The following is a 27004-nucleotide window of genomic DNA, read 5'->3' on the forward strand; positions in this document are numbered from 1 at the left end:
ATTTCAAATATCTAATATTCTATCTCTTACAATATCCATATAATCAATATTCTGTCTATCGAATTATATTTTTAGCAATATTTGTTCTTTTCTTTGGATTAAAGTTGTATGAATCAAGAGAAAATCCAATATAGTATAAAAGAATTTGACACACAAAATGTTGGTCTTTGTAGACATTACTATTATATAGATAGAATTACACATTTCTAAAGAATTAAAATGTATCACCAATTTTAGATCTTCCCATTATTTGACAATAATGAATTCCACAATAACCTTACATTCCCCCAGGACACAATTTAAAGCCCTTTTCCCTAAGATCTAGGGGACGAGGGGGGAGTGTCATCCTCTTCCAAAGTTGATATAAATACCCCTTCAAAATAACCTTATATACCCTCAGGACAAAACTTACGACACTTGCCCCCAAATTCCGGAGGTCTGTTGGCCTCTGATCACTTTTGAGTCTTTGAAAAAATCTACAATTTTCCATATCAAATCAGACTTTTTCAAATTTGATGTGACCACCCCATCCAAAATAATCTTATTTACATATCCCAAGAGCACAACTTAAAACTCCCCCCAAGCTCGGGGGCTCTGTCAATCCAAGAGTCATTGTCATAAAATACATAGACTAGCTGGGGCAAGGAGGCCTGTAAAACTCCAATAAATTTGAACTCTAAAAAAATTAATCTTAGAATTTCCAATCAAATGAGCCTCCTCCTAAATTGATTTAACAATCCCATCCACAATAGCATTATATGACCCAGGACACAACTTATAACTCTTTCCCAAAGCTTAGGGGACTGTGTCAACCCCAGAGGCATTGTTATATAAGACGTCGATTTCATTTAACAAAGGGCTATCTAAAAATTTTGAGATGCATTTCGGAAGAAAGGCCGTTAGGGGGGCTAGTTGCTTTCTGATCACTTTTATACAACTAGAAAATTCAAATCAAATGAGCATCTATGAAAGTTGATATGACCTCCCCGTCAAAAATAACTATATGCGCGTAGGTCACAACTTACAACTCTTGACCCTAGCTTTTGGGAGCTATGTCAGCCCCAAAGGCATTTTTATTTGACACAAGAATTATTTTGAGCAAAGTCACTATCGCAAAATTTCAATTGGGTATACTTGAGAAAAAGAGGGCATGGAGGAGATGTTGCCCTCCAATCACTATTGACTCATAAGATAGGGAACTAGAACTTTCGATTGCGTACAAAATGAGCCTCCTCCATAGTTGATATGACCACCTCTTCTAAAATAAACTAATATACCCCTATGGCAAAATTTACAGATCTTTCCCGTAAGCTCTAAGGGCCAGTGTTAGCCCCAGAGGCACAGTTATATGACAAGTGGACGATTTTTAACAAAAAAATCCATCTCAAAATTTTTATCAGATCCACTTGGGGGGAAAGGATGTTAGGGGCTTGTTCCCCTTTAATAAATTTAAAAAGAAAACTTTTAATATCAAATCAGACACTTCCAAAGTATATATGACCACCCCTTCAAAAATAACTTATATACCCCCGGGCACAACTTACAACCATAGTCCCCAAGCTAAAGGGGCCTACTGCCCCCAATCACTTTTGACTCTTAAAAAGAAAATTAGAATTTTAAATTATCATTAATATGGGCGTCATCCAAAGTTGACATGACCACCTCTTCCGAGTAACTCTATAGGCTCCCAGGCCACAACTGGGAACCCTATCTCCAAGGCTCTGGCGGGGGCTTTGTTAGCCCAAGAGGCATGTTTATATAGCACATAGACAATTTGCGGGAAGGAGGACAAGGGTGCCTGTAACCCTCCAATAAACTTTACCTCTAAAAAATTAGACTGGAATAATTAAATTTAGCTGTAGCCTAAATCTAAAACATTTCAAACTCCTTTCTTTCTTTTTTTTACAAGGGATCAGACTAACAGTAAAAACAATCAAAAGTTGCAGCCTTCTTCATATGTTGTGCAATTTTTTTCCTTTTTAAGTCTATGTGATTTATGATTTTTAAGACAAAATTGAGTAATCAAGTGCAATGTAAAAGAGAAAATGTGGTTGTTGCTAAACCGTGGCACGCCTCAACCTCCTGTTCCACTTAAAAACTATTTTAGCAAAACTTTTCATCGATCTATCTTTTGTCTGTGGAGTATACGGGTTTCTTCTTGCAAAAATCAGACACAGCAAAAAGTGGAAAGTCAAGTTTATCATTGGTAAAATCTTTACCCTGAAAAATGAATCAAATAAAAAGTATTACATATACAAGAGCTACTCTTCACGTAGGGTTATTAGTCAGATTTTTTACATTTTTGAAAAAAAAATTTGCGAATATTCATCACAGTCACTCATTTTAAATGGATAAATTCGAGGCTAATTAATAGAATCAGTACTAGAATGAATTAAACTATAGAAAAAAACCGAAAACTATGTTATAAAAGCAATAAATGGGCTTATCAGGAGAAGGGAGAAAACTGTCAAGGTAAGAAGTTTTATTTTGAAAACGAGCATAGACTAAGTGATTCATTAACCACAAAAATAACTTTACAACTACCCCCCCCCCTAGTGTGCAAATATATACCCTGAATTGTATTTATGCGATTGATTTTCTATTATAATGTCAGAACAATACGTGTTGTAAAGAGTTGTTAACAAAATATCTGACAAAACATATATTACGCTACCAAACCCTGTAAGTAATTTCAGGTCTCGTTGAGCGACCGCATAAAACACCCCTTAAAATTTCTATTATTTCAAAACATCCTTTTTACAAAAATTAGACAATTAACCAGGTTTAGTAATACTTTCTGGAACATTAATTTTGATCGGGATACGGTAAACATAAGTTTCACTGAGTCAAAATCTGGTTTTTCCTACGTTAACTTATGTTTTTTACAGAGCCTATTTTCTTGATGGGAACATTCTGAATCCCACAAATAAAAGGAGTATAGTATCCATCAGTATCTGTGAAACTTTGTAAGTAAGTGAATGGCTCTGTGGACCTCACTCCCATGAGAACCGTGACTGAAAAAATAAACTTTAAAATACCTTGTAAATTGTATGACCGAGATGTTTTCTTTGCAGATCTGATAATTCTCCCAATGGATTGAGATATATGAAGCTATGGTACACATTATCACAATTAAAGACTGCGAACTCTGTTTTGAAATAAAGAGTGATTTCTGACACTGAATTAAGTAGTACAACTTTAAAAAATAAGATAAAACTAGACTTATCTTTGTCAAATGGAATATGAAAGCAATGTCCAGAACGAAGAGATACACCCAAGTAAAAGGTTAAAAAATAAATTTACTAATAGAGGTGGTAAATGAAAGGGGAACCAGGTGGAGAGGAGGCTAGAAATAGAGAGAACAAGAGCTAAGAGCTCATATAGTACTTGTGACGAGGCAAGAAGAGCCAAGAGCTCATATGGTATGAGCTCGAACAAAATTCAAAGAATCAATAGATAGATTTAAAAGGAAAATCAGATGCTTAATGCAAGTCAGGATTTAAAATAAGATCTATGAGTCACGATGTCCTTCTAAATATCAAAATTCAATAAGACCCGATCACCTACTCGTAAGTTATAAATACCTAATTTTTTCTAATTTTTCTTCTCGCTTTAGCCCCCCAGATGGACGAATCTGGGAAAACGACTTTATCAAGTCAATTTGTGCAGCTCCCTGACACGCCTACCAATTTTCATCGTCCTAGCAAATCCAGAAGCACCAAACTCGCCAAATCACTGAACCCCTCCCCCCAACTCCCCCGAAAGAGAGCGAATCCAGTACGGTTACGTCAATCACGCATCAAGGACATTTGCTTATTCTATCCACCAAGCTTCATCCCGATTCCTTCACTCCAAGTGTTTTCCAAGATTTCCCCCTGCAACTCCCCCCAATGTCGAAAGATCTGGTCGGGATTTGAAATAAGAGCTCTGAGACATAAATTCCTTCTAAATATCAAATTTCATTAAGATCTGATCACCTTTTCGTCATATAAAAATACCCCAATTTTCATGTATTCCAAGAAATTCAGTTTCCCCCTCCAACTCCCCCCAATATCACAGGATCTGGTCAGAATTTAAAATTAGAGCTTTAAATCACATGATGCTTCTAAATATCAAAGTTCATTAAGATCTGGTCACCCTTTCGTAAGTAACAAATACCTCAATTTTCAAAATTAGCCCCCCCCCCCCCAACTCCACCAAAGAGAGCAGATCCAGTCCAATTATGTCAGTCACGTATCTTAGACAGGTTTTTAATCTTCCCATCCAGTTTCATCCTGATCTCTCCGCTTTAAGTATTTTCTAAGATTTCTGCCCCCCTCCCGTCCAACTGCCCCCCCCCCCCCAATCACGCTTGATCCGATTGAGATTTAAAATAAGAGATCTGAGTTACGAGGTCCTTCTAAATATGAAGTTTCATAAAAATCTGATTACTCGTTCGTAAGTTAAAAATACGTCATTTTTTCTAATTTTTAAGAATTACCCCCCCCCCCCACCTAATAGAATGGATCCGCTCAAATTATGTAAATCACGTATCTAAGACTTCTGCTAATTTTACCCACCCAGTTTCATCCCGATCCCTCCAATCTAAGCGTGTTTCATGATTTTAAGTTCCCCCACCCCAAACTCATCCAAATGTCACCAGATCCGGTCGGGATTTAAAATGAGAGCTTTGAGACACGATATCCTTCTAAATATCAAATTTCATTGAGATCCGATAACCCGTTCGTAAGTTAATAGTACCTCATGTTTTCTAATTTTTCAGAAATACCCCCCCCCCCCCACTTCCCCAAAGAGAGCGGATCCGTTCCGGTTATGTCAATCATGTATCTAGGACTTGTGCTTATTTTTCCCATCAAGTTTCATCCCGATCCCTCCACTCTAAGTGTTTCCAAGATTTTAGGTTTCCCCCTCCCACCCCCCCCCCCATGTCACCAGAACCATTCGAGATTTAAAATAAGAGCTCTTAGACATGATATCCTTCTAAATATCGAATTTTTTTTAAATCCGGTTACCCGTTCGTAAGTTAAAAATACCTCATTTTTTCTAATTTTTCAGAACTAACCCCCACCCCCCAACTACCCCAAAGAGAGCGGATCCGTTCCGGTTATGTCAATCATGTATCTAGGACTTGTGCTTATTTTTCCCACCAAGTTTCATCCCTATCCCTCCAATCTAAGTGTTTTAAAAGATTTTAGGTTTCCTCTCCCAACTCCCCCCCCCCCCAATGTCACCAGATCCAGTCGGGATTTAAAATAAGAGCTCTGAGACACAATATCCTTCTAAATATCAAATGTTATTGAGATCCGATCACCCGTTCGTAAGTTAAAAATACCTCATTTTTTCTAATTTTTTAGAATTAACCCCCCCCCCCCAAACTATCCCTAAGAGAGCGAATCCATTCTGGTTATGTCAATCATGTATCTAGGACTTGTGTTTATTTTTCCCACCAAATTTCATCCCGATCCCTCCACTCTAAGTGTTTTCCAATATATTAGGTTTCCCCCACCAAATCCCCCCCCAATGTCACCAGATCCGGTCAAGATTTTAAATAACAGCTCTAAGACACGATATCCTTCCAAACATCAAATTTCATTAAGATCTGATCAACCGTTTGAAAGTTAAAAATACTTCTATTTTTCTATTTTTTTCCGACTTAACGGGCCCCCCACTCCCCCAAGATAGTCAAATCGGGAAAACGACTATTTCTAATTTAATATGGTTCGGTCCCTGATACACCTGCCAAATTTCATCGTCCTAGATTAACTGGAAGTGCCTAAAGTAGCAAAACCGGGACCGACAGACAGACCGACAGAATTTGCGATTGTCACTATATGTCACTTGGTTAATACCAAGTGCCATAAAAACAGAGGGATAATGTAAGAGATAGAATAGAAGATACTTGCGTTTACTTGGATCATATTTTTGCAAAATATTCATTTTAGCATTTTAGTATGATTTTCTGTTTACTTTAATTATCAAAAAGGAAACCGAACCATCAATTTTTTATATTCTTCTTTATCTAGGAGTCTTTCCAAAGCTCTTTTTTTTCTTTTTCTTTTTTTTTACTGCAGGTTGATGGGGATCCCTATCGAAAAATCTGTTTATATTTTTACTATACTTTATTTCACAAATGCGTAAAATCGCCCTCGATTTCTAGATTATAATTCCTTTTTTTTGTCAACCATCATGCAGCTTTTATGTCAAAACAAAACATTTTTTTTGCAAAAGCCAATTTATTTCTAAAAGTTGATATATTTCCTATCAAAAGTCCCACCTATAAAAAAAGCTGCACTTTGACAGATGTTTCATGTGAAATTTCAAGAGAAACTCTTTTCTCTTTTTTTGAAAATAGTAATGTAAACAAAACCCTACATTTTATGCGTCAAATTTATGATATACTTTGGGACTTTCTTATGATTCATACAGCTTTAATCTAAAAAAAACGGTAAACAAATTGTGAAAATATAATTTGATAGATGGATAAAATAGATTCTAGGTTGTTGATTATTCACAAAACTGACTCGTTGGGTTCAATCACTTCAAAAAAGACAGTAATCTATCAGTGGATAAATATTAAAAAAAAAAAAAACGGTAATTACGGGTCATTAAAATTATATCAGAGTATACGCAGACATCAATCTATCTTTTCCCTGTGGAGCATAGGGGTTTCTACTTGCAAAAATCAGATACAACAAAAAGTGGAAATTCAAGTTTATCATTGGTAAAATATTTACCCTGAAAAATGAATCAAATGAAAAGTATTACATACACAAGAGCTACATTCCATGTAGGATTATTATTCAAATTTTTAGCATTTGAAAGTGCTTTTTTAGCGAATATTCATCGCAGTCACTAATTTTAAACTGGATATATTCCAGGCTAATTAACACAAGCAGCACTAGAACGGATTAAACAATGGAAAAAATAACAGAAAAATATGTTATTAAAGCAATAAATGAGTTTATCAGGAGAAGGGAGTACACTGTCAGGGCAAGATGTTTTATTTTTAAAACTAGCATACATTAAGTAATTCATTAACCACAGAAATGACTTTACAACCCCCTTCCCCCCTTAGTGTGCTAATATATACCCTGAATTGCATATCAGAAAAATATTAGAAAAATTTGTGTTATAAACAGTTATAACGAAATCTCGACAATATAGACATTACGCTACCGACCCCTGTAAGTAATTACAGATCTCGTTAAGTGAAAGTATAAAACGCCCCTAAAAGTCTTATTATTTCAAAATATAATTTTTACTAGAATTGGACAATTGACCAGGTTTAGTAATACTTCCTGATAAATTAATTTTGAACTCAATATTTTAAACACAAGTTTCACTGAGTCATAATCTGGTTTTTCCTTTTTTTTTACAGAGCCTTTTTTCTTGATGGGATCATTCTGAATCCCACAAATAAATGGAGTATAGTATCCATCAGTGTCTCTGAAACTTTGTGCGTAAGTGAATGACTCTGTGGACCTTACTCCCATGAGAACCGTGACTGAGAAAATAAACTTTAAAATGTCCTGTAAATTATACGGTAAGGATGTTTTCTTTGAAGATCTTATAATTGACCCAATGGATTTAGATATGTGAAGCTATGATATACATTATCACAATTTAAAGACTGCAATTTTTTCTTTTTAATAAAGAGTGATTTCTCAGACTGAATAAAATAGTTGACAGCTATGAATATAAAACCAGATGTAAAAAAAAAATCTTTGACAACTTTAAAAGATGAGATAAAACTAGACTTATCTTTGTCAAAGGGAATATGAAAGCATTGTGCAGAACGAAGAGAGGAGCGCCAAGTAAAAGGTTAAGAAATATATTTACTAATAGAGGTGGTAAATGAAAGAGGAACGAGGTGTAGAGGGGGCTAGGAATAGAGAGAAAAACAGAGGGATGATGTAAGAGATAGAATAGAAGATATTTGCGATTATTTGGATCTTACTTTCGCAAAATATTCATTTAGCATTTTAGTGTAATTTTCTATTTAGTTTATTAATCAGAAAGGAAACTGAACCATTAATTTTTGTATATTCTTCTTTATCTAGGAGTCTTTCGAAAGCTCACATGAACGATTTGCCAAAATCCCTAATTTCAAATCAACAAGTATATCAATTTAAATATTCTGTTTCTCTATCCAATAATTGAGCTCAAACCCCAACCACAAAACCCAAAGAAAAGATTTAAAGAAATAGGTTAATGTCAAAAATTTCCTTCAGTGATTTTCCGCAGATGGAAAAGTCCGTAGAGAGGAGGGTCCCAAAGGGAATTTCCGGTGAAGGGGCGGGGTTTTCCAGCAGAATTTTCTTACCGAAAAGATTTCCCGCAAAACAGAGTTTGCTTCCAATGTTTTTTTTGTTGTTCGATTTTTTGTTGTAATTTTAATTTACAGTAGATTGGTGGAGATCCCAGTCGAAACATACAATATTATTGTTATAAAAATACAAAACGAATTGTGAAAATATAATTAGATAGATGAATAAAAAAGATTTTAGGCTATTGATTATCAACAAAACAGACTCGTTAGGTACAATCACTTCAAAAAAGACAGTAATCAATCAGTGGATAAATATTTAAAAAAAAACAAGAGCTAAGAGCTCATATGACACTTGTGACGAGGCTGGAAGAGCCAAGAGCTCATATAGTATGAGCTCTAGCAAAATTCTAAGAATCAATAGATTGATTTAAAAAGAAAATCAGAGGCTTAATGCCCGTTGGGATTTAAAATAAGAGCTCTGAGCCACGATGCCCGTCTAAATATGAAAATTCATTGAGATCCGATCACCCACTCGTGAGTTATATATACCTATTTTTTTCCAATTTTCCTCTCCCTTCAGCCCCCCAGATGGTCAAATCGGGGAAAACAACTTCATCAAGTCAATTTGTGCAGTTCCCTGACACGCCTAGCAATTTTCATCATCCTAGCACGTCCAGAAGCACCAAACTCGCCAAAGCACTGAGCCCCACCCCCTAACTCCTCCAAAGAGCGTAAATCCAGTACGGTTACGTCAATCACGTATCTACAGCATATGCTTATTATACCCACCAAGTTTCATCCCAATTCCTCCACCCTAAGCGTTTTCCAAGATTTCCGATTTCCCCATCCAACTCCCCCCAATGTCAAAGATCTGGTCGGGATTTGAAATAAGAGCTTTGAGACATGATTTCCTTCTAAATCTCAAATTTCATTAAGATCCGGTCACCCGTTCTTAAGTTAAAAATACCTAAATTTTTCTAATTTTTCCTAATTAACCCTTCCCCCCTAGCTCCTCCAAAGAGAACAGATTCGTTCCAATTATGTCAATCACGTATCTAGAACTTTTGCTTGTTCTTCCCATCTGAGACATAAGATCCTTCCATATATCATGTTTCACTAAGCTCCTATCACCTATTCGTAAGATAAAGACACCCCAACTTTCACGTTTTCCAAGAATTCCGGTTTCCCCCTCCATCTTCCCCCAATGTCAGAAGATCCGGTCGGAATTTAAAATAAGAGCTTTAAAGCACAAGATCCTTCAAAATAACAAATTTCATTAGGATCTGATTAACTGTTCGTAAGTTAGAAATACCTCATTTTTTTCATTTTTTCAAATGATACCCCCCCCCCCCAACCAAAGAGAGCGGATCCGGTTCAATTATGTCAGTCACGTATCTTGAACCTGTTTTTAATCTTCACATGAAGTTTCATCCTGATCTCTCCACTTTAAGTATTTTCCAAGATTATAGGTCCCCCTCCCCAACTGCTCCCCTCCCAATGATGCTGAATCCGGTCAGGATTTAGAATAAGAGATCTGAGTTAAGAGGTCCTTCTAAATATGAAGTTTCATTAAGATCCGATCACTCCTTCGTAAGTTAAAAATTCCTCATTTTTCTATTTTTTTAGAATTAACCCCCCCCCCCCCAACTCCCCCAAATAGAGCAGATCCGTTCCGATTATGTCAATCACGTATCTAAGACTTATGCTTATGTTTCCTACCGAGTTTCATCCCGATCCCTCCACTCTTAAGTGTTTTCCAAGATTTTAGGTTTCCCCCCCCCCTCTCAATTCCCCCCAATGTCACCATATCCGGTCAGGATTTGAAAAAGGGCTCTGAGACATGATATCCTTCTAAATATCAAATTTCATTGAGATCCGATCCACTCTTTGTAAGCCAAAAATACCTCATTTTTTTCTAATTTTTCAGAATTAACCCTCCCGCCCCCCCCCGCCAACTACCCCAAAGAGACTGGATCCGTTCCAGTTATATCAATCACGTATCTAGGACTTGTGCTTATTTTTCCCACCAAGTTTCATGCCGATCCCTCCACTCTAAGCCAAGATTTCCAAGATTTTAGGTTCCCCCCTCAATTCCCCCAAATATCATCGGATCCAGTCGGAATTTAAAATAAGAGCTCTGAGACATGTTATCGTTTCAAACTTCAAATTTCACCAAGATCCGATCTCTCCTTCGTAAGTTAAAACACCTCATTTTCTCTAATTTTCAGAATTAACCCTCTTCCCCCCCCCCCAACTCCACCAAACAGAGCAAATCCGTTTCAGTTACGTCAATAGTGTATCTAAAACTTCTGCTTATTTTTCCCACCAAGTTTCATCCCGATCCCTCCACTCTAAGCGTTTTCCAAGATTTTAGCCCCCCCCTCCCCTCCCCCAAATGTCATCAGATCTAATCGGGATTTAAAATAAGAGCTCTGAGACACAATATCCTTCTAAACATAAAATTTCATTAAGATCCCATCATCCGTTCGTAAGTTAAAAATACTTAATTTTTTCTATTTTTCCGAACTAACCGCCCCCCCCCCACTCTCCCCCTGATAGGAAAACAACTATTTTTAATTTAAACTGGTCCGGTTCCTGATACGCCAACAAAATTTCGTCGTCCTAGATTACCTGGAAGTGCCTAAAGTAGCAAAACCGGGAGTGACCGACGGACCGACCGACAGACAGACCGACAAAATTTGTGATCGCTATATGCCACTTGATTAATACCAAGTGCCATAAAAAAAGATTGTCGAAAATTTATATGAAGTAAGCACAAATACCGTACCTGAGCCATTTAAGTCGGCTTTTTGAAGGAATGATGAAATTCACCAGCATGATGCTAGACATGAATCGCAACTAGTTACAATAAGAGCTAAGAGCTCATATGGCACTTAGAAGAGCTAAAAGCCAAGAGATCATATGGTGTGAGCTCTAACAAAATTCTATGAATCAATAGATTGATTTAAAAGGAAAATGAGAGGCTTAACGCCAGTCAGGATTTTAAATAAGAGCTCTGAGTCAAGATGTCCTTCTAAATATCAAAATTCATTAAGATCTGATCACCCACTCGTAGGTTATCAATACCTAATTTTTTCTAAATTTTCCTCTCCCTTTAGCCCCCCAGATGGTCGAAACTGGGAAAACGACTTTATCAAGTCAATTTGTGCAGCTCCCTGACACTCCTACCAATTTTCATCGTCCTAGCACGTCCAGAAGCACCAAACTCGCCATATCACTGAACCCCTCCCCCCAAGTCCCCCAAAAAGACCGAATCCAGTACGGTTCCGTCAATCACGTATCAAGGACATTTGCTTATTCTATCCACCAAGCTTCATCCCGATTCCTCCACTCCAAGTATTTTCCAAGGTTCCCTCCTCCAACTCCCCCCAATGTCAAAAGATCTGGTCGGGATTTGAAATAAGAGCTCTGAGACATGAAGTCCTTCTAAATATCAAATTTCATTCAGATCCGATCACCCATTCGTAAGATAAAAATACCCCAATTTTCACGTTTTCCAAGAATTCCGGTTTCCCCCTCCAACTCCCCCCAATGTCAAATATTCTGGTCGGAATTTAAAATTAGAGCTTTAAAGCACAAGATCCTTCTAAATATCAAGTTTCATTAAGCTCTGGTCACCCTTTCGTAAGTTACAAATACCTCAATTTTCAAAATTACCCCCCCCCCAACTCCACCAAAGAGAGAAGATCCGGTCTGGTTATGTCAGTCACGTATCTTGTACAGGTTTTATTCTTCCCATCCAGTTTCATCCTGATATCACCGCTTTAAGTATTTTCTAAGATTTCCAGTCCCCCCAATTGCCCTCCAATTACGCTGGATCCGGTTGAGATTTAAAATAAGAGATCTGAGTTACGAGGTCCTCCTCAATATGGAGTTTCATGAAGATCCGACCAATTCTTCGGAAGTTAAAAATACGTCACTTTTTCTAATTTTTCAGAAATAACCCCCTCCCCCAAATAGGGCGGATCCATTCCAATTATGTAAATCACGTATCTAAGACTTCTGTTTATTTTTCTCACCAAGATTCATCCCGATCCCTCCAATCTAAGCGTTTTCCATGATTTTAGGTTTCCCCACTCCAAACTCCCCCCAATGTCACCAGATCCGGTCGGGATTTGAAATAAGAGCTTTGAGACACGAATTGGTAAAGCTTTGGGGCATGATTTATGATCGCGAAAGTTTCAGTTTCCGATGCTACTCCATCTCGAATATTTTAACTTGTCCATTTCCAAGTATCCATTTTTGGGTTTGGTTGTTGAGGCATGTCTTGCCTCTTTGATAATGGATCAAAACATTTCTTTAAATTATGAGCAGCAATACTAAATCGTATAGGACAGTTTTGAAACTTTGCCGAGGTTGGCTAGGACAGAAAAACTTTTACTGGGGAATAAAAAACCTTAGGTGCAATCTTTGGGATATCAATTTGGAGAGGGGGGATTCAAAAGGTCCGTGACCTAGAGTGTTTAACATCATAGGAGCTTTACTTTGAGCCCAGGAGATAATGAAAGTAAAACTCAAATAACTAGAATTTTATTGATTTTTTTTACGTCACATCAAATTACACCGCATGCCAAAGCTATTACACAAAATCCGAATAGGATCAAAAAACATAAAATCTATAACCCTGAATTTAAAAGTATTTACGGACCCACAATGTGAGGCGCTTGCGTATTCTTAGACTAACATATTCCTGTCCATGTCCCTCTTCACTGGGAGGACCTTCTGATACGTCAACCAATATTTTCTCATATGTCCCTACTTTACTTACTATGAATAAAAAAAAACAAGTTTTTTTAACTGAAAGTAAGGAGCCACATTAAAACTTAAAACGCCCAGAAATTACTTCGTATATGAAAGAGGCTGCTTCCTCATCAACGCCCCGCTCTTTACGCTAAAGTTTGACTCTTTCTCTCAATTCTTCTTTTTAAAACAGTAAAAAACTTTAGCGTAAAGAGCGGGTCGTTGATGAGGAAGCAGTCTCTTTCATATACGAAGTAATTTCTGTGCGTTTTAAGTTTTAATGTCGCTCCTTACTTTCAGTTAAAAAAACTTGGTTTTTTTATTTAATTTCTGAACGTTTTTGAATCAATGCATGTTTTGATTTTGGCTCTCCGCAGAGGAATAATCAAAACGAAATTTGCATATTTTTTTCTTGGCTTAATGGCTTTCTCATAATTTTGATCGAATGATTTTGATAAAAAAAGAGCGGGGGACGAAACCTAGTTGCCCCCCGATTTTTTGGTTAATCAAAAAGGCAACTAGAACTTTTAATTTTTTACGAATCTTTTTATTGGTAAAAGATTTACGTAACTTATAAATTAGCTTACGTAAAGAACTTTTGTATTCTCATGTTTTTATTACATATATGAGGGGATTCGCCCCATCGTCAGTACCTCGCTCTTTACACTAAAGCTTAAATTTCATCCCAATTCATTAAGAATGATCCCCTGAATCACAAAAGCCGTAGAATAAGTAGTTGAAATTACTGAAAATACTTTAGCGCAAAGAGCGAGGTATTATAAGGAGGTGAGCCCCTCATATGGGTAATAATTTCTGTTTGTTTTAAGTTTTATTGCTGTTCCTTACTTTCAGCTGAAAAATCTTTTTCACTTTTATTTTTTAATTGTTTTTTTTTTAAATAATGCTAGTAGCCTATATCCTGCTCTCCCTTCATGGAAATTTTCTTCTCCCATTACAAATTCTCTAAGGAAAGTTCCCCCAGCATATCCCCCTCTTCTCAACCCCTCCCCCAAACCAAAAAAATCCTCCTGAAAACGCCTGTATACTTCCCAATAACCATTACTATATGTAAGCACAGGTCAAAGTTTGTAACTTGTTGCCCCTCCCACGGGGACTGTGGGGGAGTAAGTCATCCCCAAAGACAAAGTTATAAGGTTTTTCGACTACGCTGAATAAAATGGCTATCTCAGAAATTCGATCCGTTGACTTTGGGAAAATAATTAGCTTGGGAGGGGGCCTAGGTGCCCTCCAATTTTTTTGGTCACTTAAAAAGGGCACTAGAACTTTTCATTTCCGTTAGAAAGAGCCCTCTTGCAACATTCTAGGACAACTGGGTCGATACGATCAGCCCTGGGAAAAGGAAAAAAAAAAAAAAAAATAAATAAATAAACACGCATCCATGATCTGCCTTCTGGCAAAAAATACAAAATTCCACATTTTTGTAGATAGGAGCTCGAAACTTCTACAGTAGGGTTCTCTGATACGCTGAATCTGATGGTGTGATTTTCGTTAAGATTCTATGACTTTTAGGGGGCGTTTCCCCCTATTTTCTAAAATAACGCAAATTTTCTCAGGGTCGTAACTTTTGATGGGTAAGACTAAACTTCATGAAACTTATATATTTAAAATCAGCATTAAAATGCGATTCTTTTGATGTAGGTATTCCTATATAGAACTACTTCTTAGAACGAACCCTTCAAGATGTCTTGAATATATGTAAAAAATTCAAAATTCTGAGTATTTTGGTTTGATATTTATTTATTTACTTAAGCACCCCCCCCCCCTCCCCAGTCTTCAGGTTTTTCTTAATCTTATTAAAATTGACATCCCTTTTCCATGTATATTTTTGCATCAATCTTATCAGGGGGACTCTCTTAGGCCTCACTTAGATCTTAGATCTGCTTCTTTTGTTTCTTGTTTTTGGTTCCTTTCCCTTCAGCTAAAAATAACCCCGTATCTCTCAGTAAATTTTATAGTTCTTTTACACCAGCTAATGTTTGCTTTTCAATATCATAACTTATTTTTACAATTTAAATCCCCATGCCTCCAGCTCGGGGTAGCTTTCTGACCTTCCTCCTTAAATTGCTACCATACATTGTTCATTCAAATTTTTACTTTTTGGTACTGCTTTTATACATTTCATACGTGTTTTTACATTTCATCATTTGATGTTCACTGCTCAAACCTCCCTCCCACCCAATAGCCGAACTACCTTATTTCTCCTTTATCTAAAGCTAAGCTTTCCCAGACGTATTTATACCTTTAATTAGGGCCTAATTCAGCTTCAATTACACTGTTTAGGTAACAGCAAGAATACTGATAACAGATTTTTGCAAACCTCTATGTTTTCTTCGGGTCATAACCAACACCAGCTAGGCTCTCATGGCAACTTTTGACAGTTGCTCCAAACTGGGAAAACGCAGATCTTGAAAATTTTTCACGTAAAACAATATCATTGACATTAGTACATACACTTTTGCTTATGGCCCTTCAAACTTTTTAATTAAAAATAAGCTTCTGTTTTCAAAGCTTTAGTACCTAACACTGGAATTAAGAAAAAATTAATGTTTTTGAATTTGGTTTCTGTTATAAGTTTTAACTTTGTTTAAAATCATATTTAAATATTCAATTTTGTTCAAAAAGTAATTTTAAATTGTAATTTTGTTTTAAATATAATTTAAATGGTGTGTTTCTTTCCGTTGTTTTACTTCAAAACCTCTTCTTCTTCTCTCTCTTTCATTACATAATTTAAACTATGGAAACTAAACCTTCCTGAATAAAGTTAATATCCTTAAAGTTAAAGTTAATATCATTTAATTGACAGAGGTCCATTGACAAAATAATTTATTTGTTGCACTTTTTTCTTTCTCACTTCTAATGGACTTACATCTTTAGGCGAATTTACACAGTTAGATTTTAAAATTAAAATGAAGTTGGTGGCCTTAAAATAAAAGAGTTAAAAGACATGGCTAATTGATGAAAAACCCATGACTGATAGTCTGAGTAAGAGGCAAAGTCTTTTTCTTTTAAAGCATCAGGGCAAGAAATTTGTTAAAGAATTTTAAGGAAAAACTCGCATCTTACCCTGAACATAGGACGATACTCCTCATCTATGGTTTCAACTGACTCAAACTCTTATTATCCATGGTCAAACCCCACGAAGGAGAAATAGAAGCTATAACCGTCTTGTCTTACTGAAAAAATTAAATATTCTTAAATATATTCAAAGTTCACTTTTTGCCAGGGATTGATTTAACATTTTACAAAGTAATAATCATTAAAGAGATTACACTAATTTTTTTATACTTATATAAAAGGAGCAATTCTCGAGACCAGCTATATCATTTAACTTCAACTACGTGAAGTCTCTAGGAATAAGAAAGAGAAAATATAATTTATGAAAATATGTCTAAAATAGGTCTAATTTTTTTATAGACCTGTGCCTTCAGGCACAAGGATATGTCTCAAGAGTGTGTTACCGAAAGAATTGGCGGAGAGGGGGGGGGGGCTATTGAACAGTTTGGGAAATGTTTGACTATAGCTTTTGCAGAAAAAAAATTATAAATTTTGTAATATAATGAGAAAAAAACAATAAACAATCAATAGTTAATTTTGCAAATTTGACATGGCCCTTCAAATTTGAAGTTTGCAAAATTCTAATTAAAAGTTGAACAGCAAAAAGTGAATATTAACAAAAAACTATATACATTTACTGCTTTAAGAATACTATAAAACAAACACAGCATGAAAACAAGTAGTATATGCAACAAACTATAGAGATTATAGATCGAATTTTGAAAGCATATAACACCCAGATAAAGAGTGATCGAGGATTAAAAAAAATTATAGTAGGTGTTGAATTTTTACTTTCCTTTTAAACGAAGTGACATCTATTTACTTGAAAAGATGAATTAGGGTATATGCTATTGAAATGTTTACAATATAAATGAAATCACAGAGAAAAGGAAAATGTTGATAAAAATAACATTGGTTCTAGCAATAACTGATTTTAATTATTATGTTTTGAGCTGAAGCAACAAGAAATATGTATTTTGTATTCAGACATCATTCTCACTCGTTAGTTTTATCCAAACAATACTAGCATAAACTTGTGATGGCGCATTGGGATTGGAAATACAACAGATCAGTCATTTATAAATATTTGATATTGCCATCTATATTCTTTGAAAAAAAGCATACATTTCAAACATTGACTATGAAATAATAGCTGGTAAAATAACATAATTTATTCTTATATTTTATAGTTCAGAATTTAATACGAAATATTCAGTTTTGTTTCAAAATTTGGTATATCTGATTCGTTGTACCCACAATGTTTTATACAGACTTGGCAAAAAAATTAATAGTCTATTGTGGCAACCAAAAAAAAAATTACAAAATCATCAGTAAATACTAGTTGGATATTTCAATTTCAATTTATATGTACTTAAAATCGAATATAATACACACATTCCGTATATACTATAAGGAATGCATCAATTAAGAGTAAGAAAAAAAACTAGATCTACGTTGCAAGGCCAACGTGGTGTTGCGGCAACCTTTGCTAGGATTAGCCGAGTAGTGTTGCGAGAGCACTCGCAACACTTTGGTTTTGTTTCCTCTTTTCGATTAATCGCTGAAATTGTTAAGTTGTGAAGTAGTTAAGTCCCTTGCGTTTCTTACCACTGAAACCAAATTGGTCTTACCATCAAATATATAGGTAACAAATAATAGGTAAACAAAATAGACCCACATTTTTGTATAGCCTACTGTTTGAAATATGGTCAAGTCAGTTGGGTACCCAAAACAATCTATTGGCAATTTCTCTGGAAAGCATCTTAAAATCTTCCTGTTTTTAGAAGCACCTATACTTCAGAACCATACTTAACTCTATCATCATTTTAGCTTCCAATATTCTAATCTAGGCTTGAAGACTTTTCTTCATATCCTGTCAATTTTTTTTCAACTGTAGAAAAATATCCTGGGACTTAGGCATTTAGCTTTTAATATCTTCAATGCACCCACCATTTTTACCCGTTGGTTCCATGTTTTCCAATAGCCTTTGCTCATCTCCTTAGGCCCAAGTCCATCAAAATAATCTATCCAAATAGGCATAGAACACAAAACTGCTTAACTCCTGATTTTGAACAAAACCAGCTACTAACCTCTTTTACTACCTTGACTTTAGCTTTGTTATTTACGTACATAGCACTAATTACTTTGATGTATTTGTTTGTTAGGCTACACCATAAAAAGACAATACCTTTGCTAAAGGTCTTCAATAAGCTGAATCAAACCATTGCTCATAATCTATAGAAATGACGACAAAAGGTGTTCGATAGCTCAGGCACTTCTTCATTATTAATGCACACTGTTCTTCTCTTAAAGTTTTGTTTACTGTATCTCCTAGTCTACAAATTATACCCTGAATTGCAGTTGCTAGCAATAGGACAAATCATGTGTCCTTACTATGAATACCATCATACTAATTAATTATCTAGCTGTGGAAACTTACTAATTAGAAAGGCTGTGGCTGATACCTAAAAAAACAATTTGCTTATATCACTTTTGTTATACAGAGGTTTTAATTAGGATTTTCTTAAAATTCCTAGGTGCTACCCTTAACAAAAATCAAATTCATAATATTCAGTAACTAATTTCTAAGCCTATAACCACCATATTTAAGAAACCCATTTACCAATTATCAGCATCTGGGGCATTATCATGTTTTAATCATTTTAGTACCGTCACTAATTCTTCCTCACAAAACAATTCATCCTTCAAATTTTATCGTCCTAGCTTATCTGGAAATTCTTAAACCAGCAAAACCAGGACAAACAGACCGACAGACAGACCGACCGACAGAATTCACGATCGCTTTGTCACTTGGTTAATACCAAGTGCCAAAAAAATCAATTACAAAAACATGACTTTCGTACCAACCCAAACCAGAGCAAGCGGCCCCAACCAGAAATCCACCACCTTTTCAAGGGGAGAGGCGTACACATCTTGCCCCCTTTCTCGCCTGGATCCATCACTGCTTCTGAGATCCCTCACTCAAAACGTATAAACAAATTTTATGTTGAGAGATTAAAGGCTCGGAGAATATATTATTACCGTGTCAAATACGATATGTTACATAATATAAATTCCACAGGAAAACCCTAATGAAAAGGAATTAATAAAAACTTATATTTAAATTGAGAAGAAAATGAGATAAGTTGAACAAGCGAGCTAGTTTAACAATAGATCTTGTTCAGTTTGACAGCTGAACAATTTGTTCTACAGCTTTTTCCGATTTCTTTTAGGGAAATGCCAAGTACAACTTTTGAATTTTTCTGGCCAAATTGTTTCAAATTTTCAAATTCTCATGCTAACCATGGTATATACCGGTAAGAAGCTAATTTGAATAATTCTATAGAGCAAATAATAGATGTTTCTGGCTATTATTTTAAAGAGATGTCAAGGATTCTTAAGAGTTTGTTTATTTGCGTTTTAGCATGGAGAATATTTCTGTATTATTTGGCATAAATCAATTCATCAAACAATCAATAAATAAATCAATTAATTAGCGACTTTTTGAACAGATTTCTGTAATTAGGGAATAGGATACTGACTATTCAATTAAGTCCTTTAACACAGAAACCTCAAACTAGAAAATCTGACAAGTTCTTTTTAATCGATTTGACTTCTGAACAACTCAAGTAAACTAGTGGGAGGAATACTTTTATTTAACCTCTTCTTAGTTTCTGAGTCTGTCAAAGGCTCATAAGAGCTCCGAAGAATACCAAGAGAAATGGCAAAGAATTTCCTACTTTCATTTTTGCTTTCTAATGTAGTTGGAATTCTATTAATGTATTGGAATTCGTTCAATTTCTTTAGCTTTTGATTTCTGTTTCAAATAAATTTACGGTCCAATCCTAATTCTTTCCCTCACAATCCTAATTCAACTTGAATATACTCTTTAAATTTTTACTTTAGAACCAATTTTTCTCATTTCACTGCCCATGTGGACAGAATAGTCCCAGGATGGAACCTCAAATTATGTCTATTTATATCAATTTTTTATTCATGTCAATCAATAGAACTGGCTTTACAAACTTCCTTCTAAAAGGAGTTTAGCTTTAGGGTATTTAGTGTTCTCGGTCTGGTCAGGAAATTTTTCCTCACCTGCAGAGCTTGCTGTTTCCTTTTCTTCTTTCCTTTCGTCAATTTTTAAGTTGTTTGAATCCTCGTCAGAATCTTGCTTTCCTGGAATTGATATTCACATGGATTTCATTTCAAAAATTAATGCTCACATTTACGAAACAGTTTTCTATAACTGTATTATAAACAGTATTCTATAGTCCGGGACAGGTATCAATTAAATCCTTTAAGAAGAGTCTAACCGTCATGGACTGACAAAATAAGAAAAGTGAATATGGATTATTTGTGATAAATATAGTGATAAATATGTGATAAATATGGATAATTTGTAGGGAACGAAATTATGACAAAAAGGCAAATCTTTTTTAATGGTTTTTGTGTGGATACTAAACTCGTCGGAGAAAAAAATAGAACTTGGAATTTTCGATCAAATAAGCCTCCTAATATGACAACCCCAACCACAAAAACCCTATATACCCCAGGACACATCTTACAACCCTATGCCAAAGCTTAGGGGACTGTGTCAACCCCAGAGGCATTGTTATATAAGACGTCGACTTCATTTAACAAAAGGGCTATCTCAAAATTTTGGCTAGATACATTTCAGAGGAAAGGGTATTAGGAGGGCTAGTTGCCTTCTGATCACTTTTGACTCTTAAAAATAAAACTAAAAATTTCAAATCAAATAAGCCTCTATCAAAGACAATCCCATCGAAAATAATCTTATATGCCCCTAGGTCAAAACTTACAACTCTTGCCCCCTAGCTCGGGAGCATTGTCAGCCATGAAACAAGCCTCCTTCAAAGTTGATATGACCACCCCTTCTAAAATAACCTTATATACCCCTAGGACAAAATTTATAGCCCTTTTCCGTAAGCTTTGGGGGCCAGTAAAAGCCACAGCGGCAGTGTTATTTGACAAGTGGACTCTTTTTAACAAAATACTATCTCAAAATTCTGATCAGAAATATTTGGGGGAAAATATGCTAGGGGGGCTAGCTGCCCTTCAATCAATTTAACAAAGAAAACTGTTAATATCAAATCAGCCTCTTCCAAAGCATATAATCACAGGGCTGCCAAAAAGTCTCTTAAGTCCCTAAATCTGGCTTCGGTCTCTATTCGGTCCCTAAATCAGTGCTCAGGTCCCTGAAGAGCTTTTCCTGAGCAAAATTATTCCATATTAGTTGAATTATCTTACCTTTAAGTAATGGAAGCCACTATGCAAGGTATGGTATTTCAGTTTTGTTTCATGTAAGTCATTTTCAACATATGTACTTGTAACGATAATCCTGTTTGACGACTATAGCGTTACTGTACAAAGTAGTTAAAAGGATTGACACCCTTTATCTCTGGAGTAATCTTAGGCTAGTTTTTCCTGATCAACATTCTTCCATATTAGTTGAATTATCTTATCTTTAAGTAATGGAAGCCACTCTGGAGTCATCTTAGGATATATATTTATCCTAGCTTTCACGAGATTTAATTATTTTGTCAGTGTTATGCTAAAACGTTAAAACGTGGTCTTAGCTAGCCTTGAATTCTAAGGGGCTGATTATTTTGTCAATATTATGCTATATACGTTTTTTTTATCCTAGCTTTCAGGACAGTTTATTATTTTGTCAGTGTTTTGCCAGATATGAGGGCCAGTCTTGAATTTTAGGGAGTAACTGCTCTTGGAATAACTGCTCTTAACTTTTCTTCTTTTTTCAGGCTTAACATGAACTGCTTTAACTGAATTTAAATGGGAAAATACAAATTTAAGAATGTTGGGCTGGAGGAGAAAGAAGAAACAGGGCACCAGATGAAAGACTGGTGCAGAGCAGTCCAAGGATATGTATCACTTACTTGTCAGAAAGGTTGTTACTCTCTACTGCAGCACTCTCGGACTGGAGAACATAAAAAAAAAACGTCCAGACAAGGTGAAACCCAATCAACTTCGCTTGACTTCAGCCTCCAGCTGCACCCCTGGAAGGTAATCAAACTGGGAATTACACTTGCTCAGTAAATGAGCAAACAGTGAGAGCTGAAATTACAGGGGCTCTAAAGATGACTGAATCTGACTACTCTGGTAAATCGGCAGAAGGTATAGCAGAAGTCTTCAAAAAAATGTTCAAAAGACCCAGTTCTTAATATTTTCTCCATCGGGCAAACCAAGCTTACGGACCAGTTGAACGAAGCACTTGGACCAAATTTTCAGAAGATTACATTGGAGAAAATTGATAATAGTTATTTTATGATAGAATTTGATGAAACAGCGAAAGCTGTTCTTTCGCTGTTATGTCATCTGTTCTGTTCGCTATTATCCAACAGCGAAAGCAAAAAGGAGTTGCAGATTAGAATCTGTTTCTGGTCTGAAAAGATGAATCAGGTGGTAGAGACACATCTAAAGAATTGTTTCTTAGGTCATGCCGCTGCAGAGGCATGTGAAAACGTAAGGTAACAAATGGTGACGGACTTTTAGACATTGGCAACTGTAGAATTCAAATTGTACACAAAGCCTTTCGCAAAAACCTAGAAGAGGTTGGGGAGACTTTCTCTAATCTCACTGCGAAGGTGTATTACTTTTTTCGTGGGTGGCCTGCGCGGCTGCAAGACTGTTCAAAAATCAAGCAGAAAACTGGAGTTCCCAGGTCAAGCTTTGTCAAACATGTGCCAACCCAATGGCTATTGATTGGTCCTGCTGCTGCTAGGATGATTGAGCAGTGGCCAGCTATTGTCGAGTATTTTACTGTCTTCATTCCAAAGAAAAATGCTATTTTGATGCGGTCGAACGTATATAAAGAGATTGCAAAACTCCTGCAGCAGTCCACTTTGAAAGCAGAGTTTCCGTTCATTGGTGACAGATCTAGTCTTTTTTACTTGGTTTCATTTCAGTGTAAAGAACCGATGGTACATGAAATTTTTATGGAACTGGAGCTTCTTGTTATGACGCTTGCTGGACGTATCTTGAAAGCCAAAGCAGCTCAGAAATTGTTAGAAGACTTGAGTCCAAGACCGTTCGAAGATGACAAAAATATGCTTCCTCTGTTGGAAGTTGCTGCCTCTCTATGTGACGAAGTTCAGACCTGTCTCAGAGCTACTTACGAGCTTTCAAAACGTGTGTTTTTGCTGAGTGTAAAGAAGCACTACGCGTCGGCTGTAAAGTGCATTTTAAAGCAAGCTTTGAACGGAGAATCTTCGTTGTTCCTGAAAAGCTTGTCTTTCTTAAACTCAGGCCAGTTTTCGAAGTCGAATTCTATAGGATTTGTTGTATGTCGCCCGAAAGCTGCCCATCCCAGTAAAAATTGACTTGCTGCAAGACGAGTTTAAGTTGGTTCAGACGAGTGAGTTCCCATCTGTGCTGACAAGGATAGATGAAGAATGAAATAGATTCATTGAAGATGGGAAGTATCCAAGTTTGGCTGTCGTGTTGAAGAATACGTTGATTATTTCTCATGGTTCGGCCAGTGTTGAGCGCCGTTTTCATTGTCTGGGAGAATCCCCAGATACCAGAAAGCATCAATGAATGAGCACACAATAAATTTCAAGCTTTTTGTTGCTGACGGGTTGTGTCGAGTTGATGGGAGTGCTCAAAAGGTTTGTGCTACTGAAGATTTGATAAAGCTTGCTAAGTCAGCGCGGATATCAAAACTATCTGGAATGGGAGAAAGACTTGAGAAAAAATGGCGAAGAAGAACAGCACAAGTCGGAAAAACAAGAACAACAAAAGCAGCAGCTAATCGCTGAAACGTCGTCGTACAAAAAAATGATAAAGAATCTTGAGGAAACTTTGAAGGAGAAAAAGAAAGCATTCAGGACTAAGGAAAAAGCAACTGATCAGATGCTTCAAGAGGCGAGGAATCGACGGCATAAAGGAATTCAGAAGAACAGTATTGTAGAAATCCAGCTTGCTCTGGCAATGCTAGATGGATCATTACCACTGCACGATGAACAAAAAAAAAATCTGCAGATCTAGAAAGCACTTAGACGGCAATCCAGAAGAAGAAGCAACTGCTCATAACTAGTCTTTTGAATCAGTCAGAAAAGTGAGAAATGTGTTTCATCCAGTTACAATTTTTTTACTTTAATATTATTTTTACGTATATATCTGAAATACAAAATACAGAATCAAAATTAAAAATGGAAAGAAAGATTGGAAGGTGTTGTGGAAGGACAAATCTGCTCTATAGCCCTTCTGGGATGTGATGAAATTCCAGGTGATCTATTTTTTTTAGCATCCCTGGCCTCTGATCCAAACTATCAAAGGGCAAAGAATACAGTGCATCTGTATTATAGGTTTGGTAGTAACGACCGTAGGTCCCTAAAAGTCCCTTTTTCGTTTCCAAAAAGTCTCTAAAAGTCTCTTTTTTAGTTCCAAAAAGTCCCTAAGTCCTTATTTTCGTGCTACCAAAGCTGTGGCAGCCCTGTTATCACCACCCCTTCCAAAATAAATGTATATACCCCCGGGGCACAACTCACAACCATTGTCCCCTAAGCTCCGGGGGCCTATTGCTCTCCAATCACTTTTGACTCTTAAAAAGAAAACTATAATTTTAAATTATCAATCAAACGATCATCCTCCAAAGTTGACATGACCACCTCTTCCATAATAACTATAGGGCACCAGGCCACAAATGGCAGCCATTTCTCCATGCTCTGGGGGGCTGTGTAAGCCCAAGAGGCATAGTTATATGACGGTGCCTGTAATCCTCCAATCAATTTGAACTCTAAAAAAATTAAACTGGAATAATTAAATTTAATTTTGGCTTAAATATAAAACATTTCAATGTTCTGTTTTTTTACAAGGGATTAGACGAAAAGCAAAACGATCAAAAGTTGCCGCCCTCTTCATATGTTGTGCAATATTTTTTCCTTTTTACTTCTACATATTTATTGATTTTTAAGACAAAAATGTGTAATCAAACGCAATATCAAAGAGAAAAGTGTGGTTGCTAAATGGTGGTATGCCTCGCCCTCCTGTTGTTCCACTTATAACTGTTCCATATTTTAGCAAGACTTTTCATCTATCTATCTTTTGTCTGTGGAGCATACAGGTTTCTGCTTGCAAAAATCAGACACAGAAAAAAGTGGAAATTCAAGTTTATCATTGGTAAAATATTTACCCTGAAAAAGGAATCGAATGAAAAGCATTACATACACAGGAGCTACACTCCGTATGGGATCATTATTCAAATTTTTAACATTTGAAAGTGCCTTTTTTGCGAATATTCATCAGTCACTAATTTTAAACTGGATATAATCCAGGCTAATTAACACAAGCAGCATTAGAACGGATTAAACAATGGAAAAAAATAACAGAAAAATATGTTATTAAAGCAATAAATGAGTTTATCAGGAGAAGGGAGTTCACTGTCAGGGTAAAATGTTTTATTTTGAAAACTAGCATATATTAAGTAAATCATTAACCACAGAAATGACTTTACAACCCTCTTCCCCATTAGTTTGCAAATATATACTCTGAATTGCATATATGCAATAGATTTTCTATTATTTTGAAAAATGTTAGAAAAATTTGTGTTGTAACAGTTATAAAGAAATCTCTGACAATAGCCATTAGATATTACGCTATCGACCCCTATAAGTAATTACAGATCTCGCGAAGCGAAAGCACAAAACACCCCTAAAAGTCTTATTATTTCAAAATATCATTTTTACTAAAATTGGACAATTAACCAGGTTTAGTAATACTTCCTGATACATTAATTTTGAACTCAATATTTTAAACATAAGTTTCACTGAGTCATAATCTGATTTTTCCTACTTTTTTTTACAGAGCCTTTTTTCTTAATGGAATCATTCTGAATCCCACAAATAAAAGGGATATAGTATCCCTCAGTGTCTCTGAAACTGTGCGTAAGTGAATGACTCTGTGGACTTCACTCCAATGAGAACCGTGACTGAAAAAATAAACTTTAAAATGCCTTGTAAGTTATACAGTAGGGATGTTTTCTTTGAAGATCTTATAATACACCCAATGGATTGAGATATGTGAAGCTATGATACACATTATCAAGATTTAAAGACTGTGAATTTTTTGTTTAATAAAGAGTGATTTCTCAGACTGAATAAAATAATTGACAGCTATGAATATACAGCTATAAAAACGAAAGCAATACGAAACCAGAAAAATGAAACAGCAAGAACTGTGCAAGAAGATATATAAAAAAAACTAGCAAAATTTTTTTTTTTTAAAGAAAACCAAAAAAAATTTAACCCCCCCCCCCCCAACAAAAAACATACCAAATGTATTTAAGCTACTCCAACTCCATCCAGGAAATAAGAGTCCAGCCTAATGCAGATTAGATTTCAATTACTTTTAGTTTTATTGACGAGCAATTATGATTGTCCCCTTCTTTTCTTCACTTGATTAGTTGCAATTCCTTCTTTTCTTATTGATAGACGTTTCTGTTCTTTTCTGGTTTTTATCAGCATCAAGCATGAATTAATTGACCCATCTAAAGATATTTGCGGTCTTTCTTTATCTTTCCTTGACTTTTTTTGGCGGCCAGCGCTAACAACCCCCCCCCAAAAAAAAAAAAATTAACCCCGCATGAGTTTCCCCAAGAAAAAAAAACACGGAAAATACCCCCCCCCCCCGCAAAATATCACCCCCACGCAGCTGGCTGGTCTCCAATCCCTTATGATTTCATAAAAAGGACTAGAACTCTCAATTTCAGATCTAACGAGCGCACTCCTAAGTTTTTTTTAACTTGAAGGGAGGTGTGGATAAGGATAGGGCAATACACCTCCTCTACGGAATAAATTCGGATTATTTGGGGTTTAATATTTTTCTTAACTTTCAGAATAACAGCATAGACCTGAAATATAC

General features: G+C 35.9%; 1 protein-coding gene across 7 annotated transcripts in view; it reads right to left on the reverse strand.

The window, feature by feature from the left end:
* LOC136034415 (uncharacterized) overlaps nt 1-27004 on the reverse strand; it is a 102609-nt gene that overhangs the window by 29264 nt on the left and 46341 nt on the right. For 2 of the 7 annotated variants that reach the window (XR_010619176.1, XR_010619175.1), the window contains exons 6-7: nt 20201-20281; nt 16115-16224 (exon numbers count right to left, since the gene is read on the reverse strand). The exons of the other annotated variants lie outside the window; for them this stretch is intronic. The gene's annotated coding sequence lies outside the window, so the exon portion shown is untranslated. The remainder of the gene's footprint in view (nt 1-16114; nt 16225-20200; nt 20282-27004) is intronic. 7 annotated transcript variants of the gene reach the window in all.

Source organism: Artemia franciscana, chromosome 13 (genome assembly GCF_032884065.1).
Source record: "Artemia franciscana chromosome 13, ASM3288406v1, whole genome shotgun sequence".
NCBI lineage: Eukaryota > Metazoa > Arthropoda > Branchiopoda > Anostraca > Artemiidae > Artemia > Artemia franciscana.